Consider the following 10,652-nt stretch of genomic DNA (forward strand, 5'->3'; position numbering starts at 1 on the left):
GTGGTTCCCTGTGAAGAGTCTGCCTTTTTCAGCACAGACCTCAAGTCTCTGGAGTTCACCTGTTCGGGGACATTCAGTGGAGAATTTTCATGAGCCTGGACATATATGTTGGGATCACTTGCATTTAAGCTGCAGTTGAAGCCACAGAGGTGAATAAACTCACCTAAGGAGAGCATCAGGACAAGATAAGTTTTGTCTGTATTTTATCTGTATTTTTCTACAGATCCAGGATAAACTTGACTTGATACATTTTAGTCTATGTATTGTACTAATACTAGTAGTTCTTTAATGAGCTTAAATTATGTACATAGTTTTTGGTTACAAATAAGAATCATACTCATTTTGATAAATAGTTCCTCTCCGCTGCAGAGCGCGGGGTGAGTGTTGTATCCGCTATGGTGGAATTCGCTTCGTAGCGCCCGAAGCGGGGCAAGGCTGGCCCACTCTCCGCCCTAGTGACTAGGAAGAGCTTTGGGAGCGCCGCAAGCCCAGGCGGCCTGACGCAGCGGTGAGGCAGAACTGCTTTGTGGCTTGCTTGATTTCTAGCAGAGATTTGCCTGTCCGAGTCAGTAGTGAAAATGCACATTAAGTCAATCATTCTTGAGGGATTCAAGTCCTATGCTCAGAGGACTGAAGTCAATGGTTTTGACCCCCTTTTCAATGCTATCACTGGTTTAAATGGTAGTGGGAAATCCAACATATTGGACTCCATCTGCTTTTTGCTGGGCATCTCCAACCTGTCTCAGGTTCGGGCTTCTAATTTACAAGATTTAGTTTACAAAAATGGGCAGGCTGGTATTACCAAAGCCTCCGTGTCAATCACCTTTGATAATTCTGACAAAAAGCAGAGTCCTTTAGGATTTGAGGTTCATGATGAAATTACAGTAACAAGGCAGGGCCGAATTACAAAAGTGTTGAATATGAAACCTCCAGAGATTTTGTCCATGATAGAAGAAGCAGCTGGAACCAGGATGTATGAATACAAAAAAACAGCTGCCCAGAAGACTATAGAAAAAAAGGAGGCTAAGCTGAAAGAAATTAAGACGATACTTGAAGAAGAAATCACTCCAACCATTCAGAAATTAAAAGAGGAAAGATCTTCCTACTTGGAGTACCAAAAGCTAATGAGAGAAATAGAACATTTGAGTCGTTTATATATTGCTTATCAGTTTTTGCTGGCTGAAGATACCAAAGAACGCTCAGCTGAGGAGTTAAAAGAAATGCAGGATAAAATTGTGAAGCTTCAAGAAGAATTGTCTGAAAATGATAAAAAAATAAAAGCACTTAGTCATGAAATAGAAGAGTTGGAAAAAAGAAAAGATAAGGAAATTGGAGGTATACTCCGATCTTTAGAAGATGCTCTTGCAGAAGCTCAGCGAGTTAATACTAAATCTCAAAGTGCCTTTGATTTCAAGAAGAAAAATCTGGCAAGTGAAAAGAACAAACGCAAAGAGCTGGAAAAAAATATGGTAGAGGATTCTAAAACTATAGCAGCAAAGGAAAAAGAGGTTAAAAAGATAACAGATGGGCTGAGTGCCCTTCAAGAAGCAAGTAATAAAGATGCTGAAGCTTTGGCTGCTGCACAGCAGCACTTCAATGCTGTTTCTGCTGGCCTGTCCAGTAATGAAGATGGAGCAGAAGCAACTCTTGCTGGTCAAATGATGGCCTGTAAAAATGACATAAGTATAGCTCAGACAGAAGCCAAACAGGCTCAGATGAAGTTGAAACATGCCCAACAAGAATTAAAGACTAAACAAACAGAAATTAAGAAGATGGATGGTGGCTATAGGAAGGATCAAGAAGCTTTAGAAGCTGTGAAGAAACTTAGAGAAAAACTTGAAGCCGAAATGAAAAAGCTAAATTATGAAGAAAACAAGGAGGAATGCCTTCTGGAAAGGCGCAGGCAGCTATCTCGTGATATCAGTAGATTGAAAGAAACATATGAAGCTCTCTTGGCCAGATTTCCCAATCTTCGATTTGCCTACAGGGATCCAGAGAAGAACTGGAATAGAAATTGTGTGAAAGGACTTGTAGCTTCACTGATTAGTGTGAAAGATACTTCTGCAACCACAGCTTTAGAATTGGTGGCTGGGGACCGACTCTACAATGTTGTAGTAGACACAGAGGTTACTGGAAAAAAGCTACTAGAAAAGGGGGAATTGAAGTGTAGATACACTATAATTCCACTCAATAAAATTTCAGCCAGATGTATTGCTCCAGAAACTCTGAGGGTTGCTCAGAATCTTGTTGGCCCTGATAATGTTCATGTGGCTCTTTCCCTGGTTGAATACAAACCAGAACTTCAGAAAGCAATGGAATTTGTCTTTGGAACAACATTTATTTGTGACAATATGGATAATGCAAAAAAAGTAGCTTTCGATAAAAGGATAATGACTAGAACCGTAACTCTAGGAGGTGATGTATTTGATCCTCACGGGATGTTGAGTGGAGGTGCTCGATCCCAGGCAGCTTCTATTTTAACCAAGTTTCAAGAACTCAAAGATGTTCAAGATGAGCTGAGAATCAAGGAGAATGAGCTACAGGCTCTAGAAGAGGAATTATCAGGTCTTAAAAACACTGCTGAAAAGTATCGCCAACTAAAACAGCAGTGGGAGATGAAAACTGAGGAGGCAGATTTATTACAAACCAAGCTTCAGCAAAGCTCATATCACAAGCAACAAGAAGAATTAGATGCTCTTAAAAAAATCATTGAGGAAAGTGAGGAGACCTTAAAAAACACCAAAGAAATTTAAAAAAAAGCAGAAGAAAAATACGAAGTATTGGAGAATAAAATGAAAAACGCAGAAGCTGAAAGAGAGAGAGAACTGAAGGATGCACAGAAGAAACTAGATTGTGCCAAAACTAAAGCAGATGCTTCTACCAAGAAAATGAAAGAAAAACAACAGGAAGTTGAAGCTATCACCCTGGAGCTAGAAGAGCTCAAGAGAGAGCATGCATCCAATGAACAACAGCTTGAGGCTGTAAATGAAGCTATCAAATCCTATGAAGGTCAGATTGCAGTAATGGCAGCTGAGGTGGCTAAAAATAAGGAGTTAGTAAATAAAGCTCAAGAAGAGGTGACCAAGCAAAAAGAAGTGATAACAGCCCAAGACAGCATAGTTAAAGCTAAATATGCAGAAGTAGCAAAACATAAGGAGCAAAACAATGAATCTCAGCTTAAAATTAAGGAACTGGACCACAACATCAGCAAACATAAACGGGAAGCTGAAGATGCTGCTGCAAAGGTGTCCAAAATGTTGAAAGATTATGACTGGATTAATGCAGAGAAGCACCTCTTTGGGCAACCCAATAGCACCTATGATTTTAAAACTAACAACCCAAAAGAAGCTGGTCAGAGACTTCAGAAGTTGCAAGAAATGAAGGAGAAACTAGGAAGAAATGTCAACATGAGAGCTATGAATGTACTGACAGAAGCTGAAGAGCGGTATAATGACTTGATGAAGAAGAAGAGAATTGTAGAAAATGACAAATCAAAAATCCTTGCAACTATAGAAGACCTTGACCAGAAGAAAAACCAAGCCCTAAATATTGCTTGGCAAAAGGTGAACAAGGACTTTGGATCTATTTTTTCCATTCTTTTGCCCGGTGCTAATGCTATGCTTGCACCACCAGAAGGGCAAAATGTACTGGATGGTCTGGAGTTTAAGGTTGCCTTAGGAAATACTTGGAAAGAAAACCTAACTGAACTTAGTGGTGGTCAGAGGTCTTTAGTGGCTTTGTCATTAATACTGTCCATGCTCCTCTTCAAACCTGCCCCAATTTACATCCTGGATGAGGTAGATGCAGCCTTGGATCTTTCTCATACTCAGAATATTGGACAGATGCTACATACTCATTTCACACATTCTCAGTTCATTGTGGTGTCCCTAAAGGAAGGTATGTTCAACAATGCAAACGTCCTTTTCAAAACCAAGTTTGTGGATGGTGTTTCTACAGTAGCCAGATTTACTCAGTGTCAAAATGGAAAAGTTCCAAAGGAAACCAAATCCAAGGCAAAAGGACCCAAATGATCACATATGGAAGTTAAAAGTACAAATTTATTCTTTCACCTTGACCTATTTTTTAAACATAAACTTTTTAAGAACTTGGGATTGATGTAATTTGTTCATATAAAAAATTTAGTATCATTTTGTTACCTAACCCATTTTCTCTTCCTTTATATAATCACTTATAAATGAGCATAAATTCCTCTGTTCTGAATTAGTGTTAACTATGGTCCAATTACTGTGATTGTGATTTTATGTATGTCATCAAATGTTTTTTCTTACACAAGTCTTTTATATATTAGGGAGCCAGAGATACATATTTGGTGGTAAATTTTGTATGTAAAAGCAAAATTACAAAGAAACAGATGAAATTAAATTATAGGATAAATATAGCTGATAATCAGCTTTTAATAATTAGCTAATTCCTACGGTAATATTTGTGTGTTTTCTATTGCTAATAATGTCATTCAGGTAAGGAAGAATTATAAAGCAAGTAGCTGGACCAACAAAGGGAACACAAAGAAAGCTATTAGGCATGCACTGAGTTATTTGTGGTTAGTTCCTTGAGGACAATGCCAGATCCTTGATTTAGACTCAGATGGGAAGCAGATCTTAAAAGATTTCTGTCATTTTAATGATGTTTGAATATCATGTTTCTGTATGCTTAGTAAAAAAAAAAAAAAAAAAAAAAAAAAATCATACTCATTTTAATAATAATTGGTCAAAATGTTTAAAATTATTTATAATTGGAGCCATGAGCAGTAGTTATTTAGGGAAGACACACTTTTAGGATAAAAACCATGACCCCTTAAGAAGTCATTCAACTCACCCACCTGCTCTTTGTAGTTAAATACAGATTCAGGTGGAGCCATAGTGGAAAAACTTGATATCTGATAAATGATATGAACATTTTCCCCCAAAAAGGAAGAGAAGTTGTATGTGCACATGTAATTTTTAATCTATTATTTAGAGGGCTCCTAGAATACTTAAATACCATTGATGGATTTCAATTAAGAAGTGAAACAATCTCCAGCTGGTCCCAGAAGATAATTTTCCATCCTTCCTAATATGTGACTTGAGTCCTGGAGAACAAATAAGAGCCACACAAATGAAGAAGAAGGAAGTAAATCCAGCTCCTCTGGGCTTCCCATTTGGACTTAACAGTCCATGATCAGAGGCAGTTAAAGACAGTTAAGAAAACAAAGAGATCTCCCACTGCAGGTACAACAGCATCTTGTGCTGATGAGATCTCAGTGTTTTGAACATGGAGTTTAATACAGAATAATATAAAACATAAACTAAAATGATGGTAAAATGTTTTAATTGTTTATAATGCCAGGCAGCATTTTGTTAAATGCTGGCTTTACCCCAGCCCTTTTTTTCTTGCAACAGTTCTCAAACTCAATCCCCTCTTAATCTGTAAAATTCAGAGGAATCAAACATAGAAAGATAAATAAGCTTATGCAAAATAAGACATGGACGAAATAGCAAAGGAGGTGAGTTTTGTCTCTAGGCCCACTAGTCTCCACCCAGGCTTAATCAGTAACGGTGTTCCAGGAATTGTTCTCACCCTTTGTCATCATGACACCTGTTCAAGGAATCTAAACTTGAATAATAAGTTATGGTTTTGCTGGATACCATGGGATACCCCACTTGATAAGGCGTTCAGACTCAAAGTCTGTATCAGTTATATTTAATCAGGAATTTTGAAATAACATGAACTAAAAGACTTATTATAATTATTTAACCATACACAATTATGCAAGAAGCTAGGAAAATAAAGATCCATGAGACGTCAGTTGGAGAACCAGAAAAAAAAAAGAAGAAAAGAAAAGAAAAAAACAAAAAACAAAAAACCCAAAGAGCAAAGAGGTGAGGCCTTGGAGTCTGATGGTGTGACTGATCTTTCTGGAGGTCAGCAAAGTGGGCAGACAGGCAGGAAAAACAGATGCACAAAGAGGAAAGGAAAGGACAAACCAGAACTCGTGAGGATAAACTGGAACCTCCTCACTGCGTTTGACTCTAATACCTGGTGACTCTCAGAGGAGGCAGTTTCCCTTCTACACAGAGTGGCCCACATACCTGGCCCAGAACTCAGAGAAGTGGAAGGAGAAGCCCTCTGCTCCAGCTGGAGTCAGGTTCGGACCCAGCGGCAACCCCACACCAATCAAGTGAGGAGCAGATCACTGTGCAAACTCTGCAGCAGCAGCTGGGGTCTCTACTAAACTTCTAAGCATAGTGGCCCTTGCTTCACTCTGCCTCACAATTCTGGGCCAGTTTCCCTTGTGTCACGCTGAACGCAGAACTCTATATGGAGGAGATTCTTGAGTATGCAGTTCCAGCTTAGTTAAGCTGACAAAGTACAAAAGAGCACAGTGCACACTTTGTCAACTTGACATTCATTTGGGCTCCTAACTATAGTTAATTTCCCAATAGAGATAATGGCAAAATCATGCTTCTGCCTATTATGATGTGATCATCCTTTTACAGTTGAAAACTCTCTAAACCTTTCTCAAGAAAGAATACAAAGTCCAAATTTCAGTTTATCCATCTTTAGGTGACACTTATGCCTATTCAAACTGACTCACACTCCCGATTTTGTATCCTGTAAAGTCAGTACTGAGTAGGGGAAAAAATGATTGCTTAACACATATGCAAATATAGCTATACTATGATAAGGTGGAGATACTTGTACAGCCTTTGTTTCTGCAACGAGCACATGGCTGTAGCTGATGTTTAGAGATTCCTTCTTTCACTACCTCTTCCATATTCCCTTTTCTCTCAGCAAGAACTTGGGTAGTTGTGGTTCCTTGTCTTCTGGAGTGACCTAGGCATTTATTCCTAAGGAAAAGGTTTATACATTAACAGTCTTGCATGTATCCAGGTGTGTAGTTTTCTAGTAACTTTTATCAGAAGATGTAGGACTACTAAGAGGTATCCTAGGGACATCCTAAATCTCAGCCATTCTTTACTTTATGCCCACTATAGTAACAACTCATCTACTTGATAATTGGATTAATCATGATAGTTTATACAATAATATCACCATTTCCTGCTGTTCACTAACATGAAGAGAAGAAAGTGGCTAGGTAGATGTCTCACATTCCATCTTAATGAAATCTGTCCTGTAAACTCTGGTAGAAGCATTCTTCCCTTGGAAAATAAGACTTCTAAATCAGTAGTTTAAAGTTATAGGAGAAAGAAGAAAATATTATACTAATGGATAATTGGCAGTAAGAGTGAGAAGAGCCACTCTCAGTTCCATCCCTTGATTCCCAAATTCATGAGTCTTTGCTGTGAAAGAAATAGCATCATATGTTCATCACTGATATAGAACATAGAACACATTATGTAGTACATTATCCAGCCCTGCAATAATGGCAATCTGAGTTCATCCAGCTGGCATAAAAAGGCTGTTTCATCATTCTATTGGACCAGCTGCTTCAGCATGATAAGAAACATTGGTAAGACCATTGAGTTCCATGAGCATAAGTCCATTGCTAAATTTATTTGCTATAAAATGAATACACTTTAGAGTATACTGTGAAGTTTCATAGGTCATTCTGTAAATCCGTAGATGGTGGTTTTGGCAGAAGCATTGTGGACAGGGAAGGCAAATCCACATCTAAAGTAAGTTTGTACTTCAGTAAGAACAAAGCACTCCCCATTTCATGATGAAAGAAGTTCAATATCAACCTGTTACTAGGCTATTGGATGATCTTCCTGGGAAGTGGTGTTACATAATGAGCTCAGTGTTGATGTCTGTTAGCAGTTTGGACACTTAGCAGTAGCATAGCAAGTCATCTTAGGTGAGTGAATGTCTGCCTTGCTGAGCCCATGTATAATCTCTATTCCTGCTACCCTGGTTAATTTGTTCACTAGGCAAAGGCAAGGACGACTGCATAAAGAGACTGAGAGACATCCAGGAAAAAGATCATCTTGTCCATCTGATTATAAAGATGCTCCTTCGCTGGGCTCCCTTATTGGTGGGCATTCACATGAAATACAAAGATCTGCACTCTCTGCACTCAGTTAAAGTCTAACTTCAAATCTTTCCCCAGACTTTCTTAAATCTAATTCTCCAGTTTTTTTCTTTCCAGGACTCTAAGACAAAGTCTTAGTCACTGCCCATGACAATTTATCCTTATAGACTAAATAAATTGGGGACACTGTTTGAAGTTGTACCCACTAGGAGAATTTTCCTCCACCACTATTCTTCAGGGCCCTCCTAGACTGAGACTGTAATATTGTACAGGCTGTCAGCTTTCAGGTGGGGCTAGCATATTGTGGAAGTACCAGATATAAATGAAGACTAAAAAATTTACCTGCAAATAGGTACCTCCATATAAAATCACATGTATGGGTTGAGAGAGAGAAGGCAAGGAAGAAGGAGTAGGAGTCATGGTTGTCTGCTCAAGTTGAATCTCACATATACTAGTTGATGGAGTGCTGCTTTACAAGCTAAAATTTATGACTTGTGAGTCAGACAACATCCAGTTCATGGTGGGTGGTTTCTGTTGCATGGTAGCTTGGTGGCCCATGGTCAAGCATTTAGTCCTCTGCAAGCCAGAAGCTATTTCTCAAATGGAGAATATGGCTATACTCCAGTATTTAAAAGGTATGTATTGGTATTCACCCATATGTACCTGACAACTTCTCCATATAGCAACCCTAATTGCTATAGACACATTAATCCCCATTAAATCTTCTTGGTCGTTTGATCTTCATGCAGAGCAGCTTTCATTGCACCCTGGATCTGATGCAGACCTTCTCTTTTCCTGGGCTCTACTCAAAATCTTTTGTGTCACTTGGTAAGTAGTTTAGAATAGCACACCAAAATGAGATATGTGTTGCTTCCAAAATTCAAAGAGGTCTACTGGGTATTGTGTCTCTTGTGGTTATAGCCAGATGCAAACACTTGTCCTTTATCGTTGAAGGAATAGTTCAACAAGTCTCAAACCAATAGAACCCTACAAGGTTCACTGATCCGGCAGGACCTTGAATTCTTGTGGGATTTTGGCATTCCTATGTCTTATCAAATTGTCTAGATATTTGTGACTTCCCAGTCATCAGCTCTAATCTGCATGATATCTGTGTAATAGGACAATATGATGTCCTGTGGAATGCAGGGGTGATCAAGATGCCTGATGATTAGACTAGAACAAAAGACTGAAGAGTTGATATAGCCCTGAACTGAGACAGTGTCTCAGCACAGGCCAAATATGTGAGTTGAAGTGGGTGATGAAAAAATTTATTTTCTGGTTTTTTTTCATCACCTTGCACATTTCAAGTTCTTGATCATGTCAGTAATCTCTGCAATCACTCCAGAAACATGTTTATTTATTCATGTTTACTACTTCGGTGGGTAAAGGCAGCTCTATTGCCTTCTACTTGGTCCTTCCTATTATTATAAACTTCACTCCACAGGTCAGAGACCCAATATAAGAATTTTGCCAGTTACTAAGTATGTCTATTCCAAGTATACATTCTGAATTTGGGGAAATAACCACAGGGTGGATCCACGTATCTACTGAGCTCACTGTGACATGGATGTAAGCCAAGACTTCACTGATCACTTGATCTCAATAAGCTCCCATTCTGGTTGCTAGACCACAGTGGTGTTTTGGTTTTCAGTAATTAAGTTGATTCAGAACCAGTGGCTAGTATTCTCTAAAAGGGTAGGTTATTTCTCTATTCTTGGTTCATGTTATTGTGATAAATAGTTGCAGATCCCTCTAGATAAGGCTAGGAGAATTAATTACGGTATAAATTTTTTGGTGGTATAGTAAGATCCTTCCTAAAGTGGACTTGATTCCCTCCTCCCCACTTTTATACAAGTTTACGCTGAGACTGCCCACTGGCTCAACTCTGGGAATTTGTTGAGAAAACATGTCTTTAGTGTGGTTATTCATTCATATGTGTTTTCTCTAGACATAGAGATTTTCCATTCATACACATAAAATAATACATTGGTAGGATGCACACCTATTTAATTTAGAAGGACACCATGATTAATTAGCCAATGTCAAAGATCTTTGTGGTTCAAATCCTTTTGATTTCTACTATGCCTCTGCTCTCCCTATGGTTACCACACCCATTTTGTCTCTGTGATTAAGTGCTTCTGCTTGATCCCTCTAACCTCATGTTTCCATCATTTTCATAGAATTCAGGGAACCCAGTTTGATGGCAGTATCTGCTACTCTTACTTTTGGCCTGCAGGGAATAACTACCAGAGAATTCTTAAGGATAATGGGGTTATGCTCACAAATGTAATTCTCAAAGCTTTGATGAGAGGAGTATTCTCTGGCCTCTTTTGGAGGACATAGTTAGGATGAGTAAGAAGGTCTTGCATACTAATCTCACATACTAACTCGTATTTCAACTTCATTCAGTGTTGCCTGTGATTCCATATTTCAAGCAACCAAGGAAGCAAACTTAAGCTACTCCCAACCACTCTGCTTAGTGTAACCACATCTACAAATTTGACCAAATCCAAGACTATTTCCTTTCGTTCTTATCCAACATCCTTAGGTTCCATTTCCATGTACGTATCCCAGCATCTGACAGTATAAATTGGAAATTCAAGCAATTTTTTTTCCCCTAGTATCTTCTGAACGTTGTCTGGTTATAGGACTAGAGGCAATA

At 38.7% G+C, this 10,652-nt stretch overlaps 1 pseudogene across 1 annotated transcript; it reads left to right on the forward strand.

Annotated features, from left to right (window-relative positions):
• Positions 1-351: 351 nt before the first annotated feature.
• On the forward strand, positions 352-4,671 carry LOC309654463 (structural maintenance of chromosomes protein 2 pseudogene; annotated as a pseudogene). Its single transcript has one exon. The product of its transcript is annotated as a structural maintenance of chromosomes protein 2 pseudogene (transcript).
• Positions 4,672-10,652: the final 5,981 nt, after the last annotated feature.

This window comes from Balaenoptera physalus (assembly GCF_965194825.1).
Source record: "Balaenoptera physalus genome assembly, chromosome: 2".
Classification (NCBI taxonomy): Eukaryota; Metazoa; Chordata; class Mammalia; order Artiodactyla; family Balaenopteridae; genus Balaenoptera; species Balaenoptera physalus.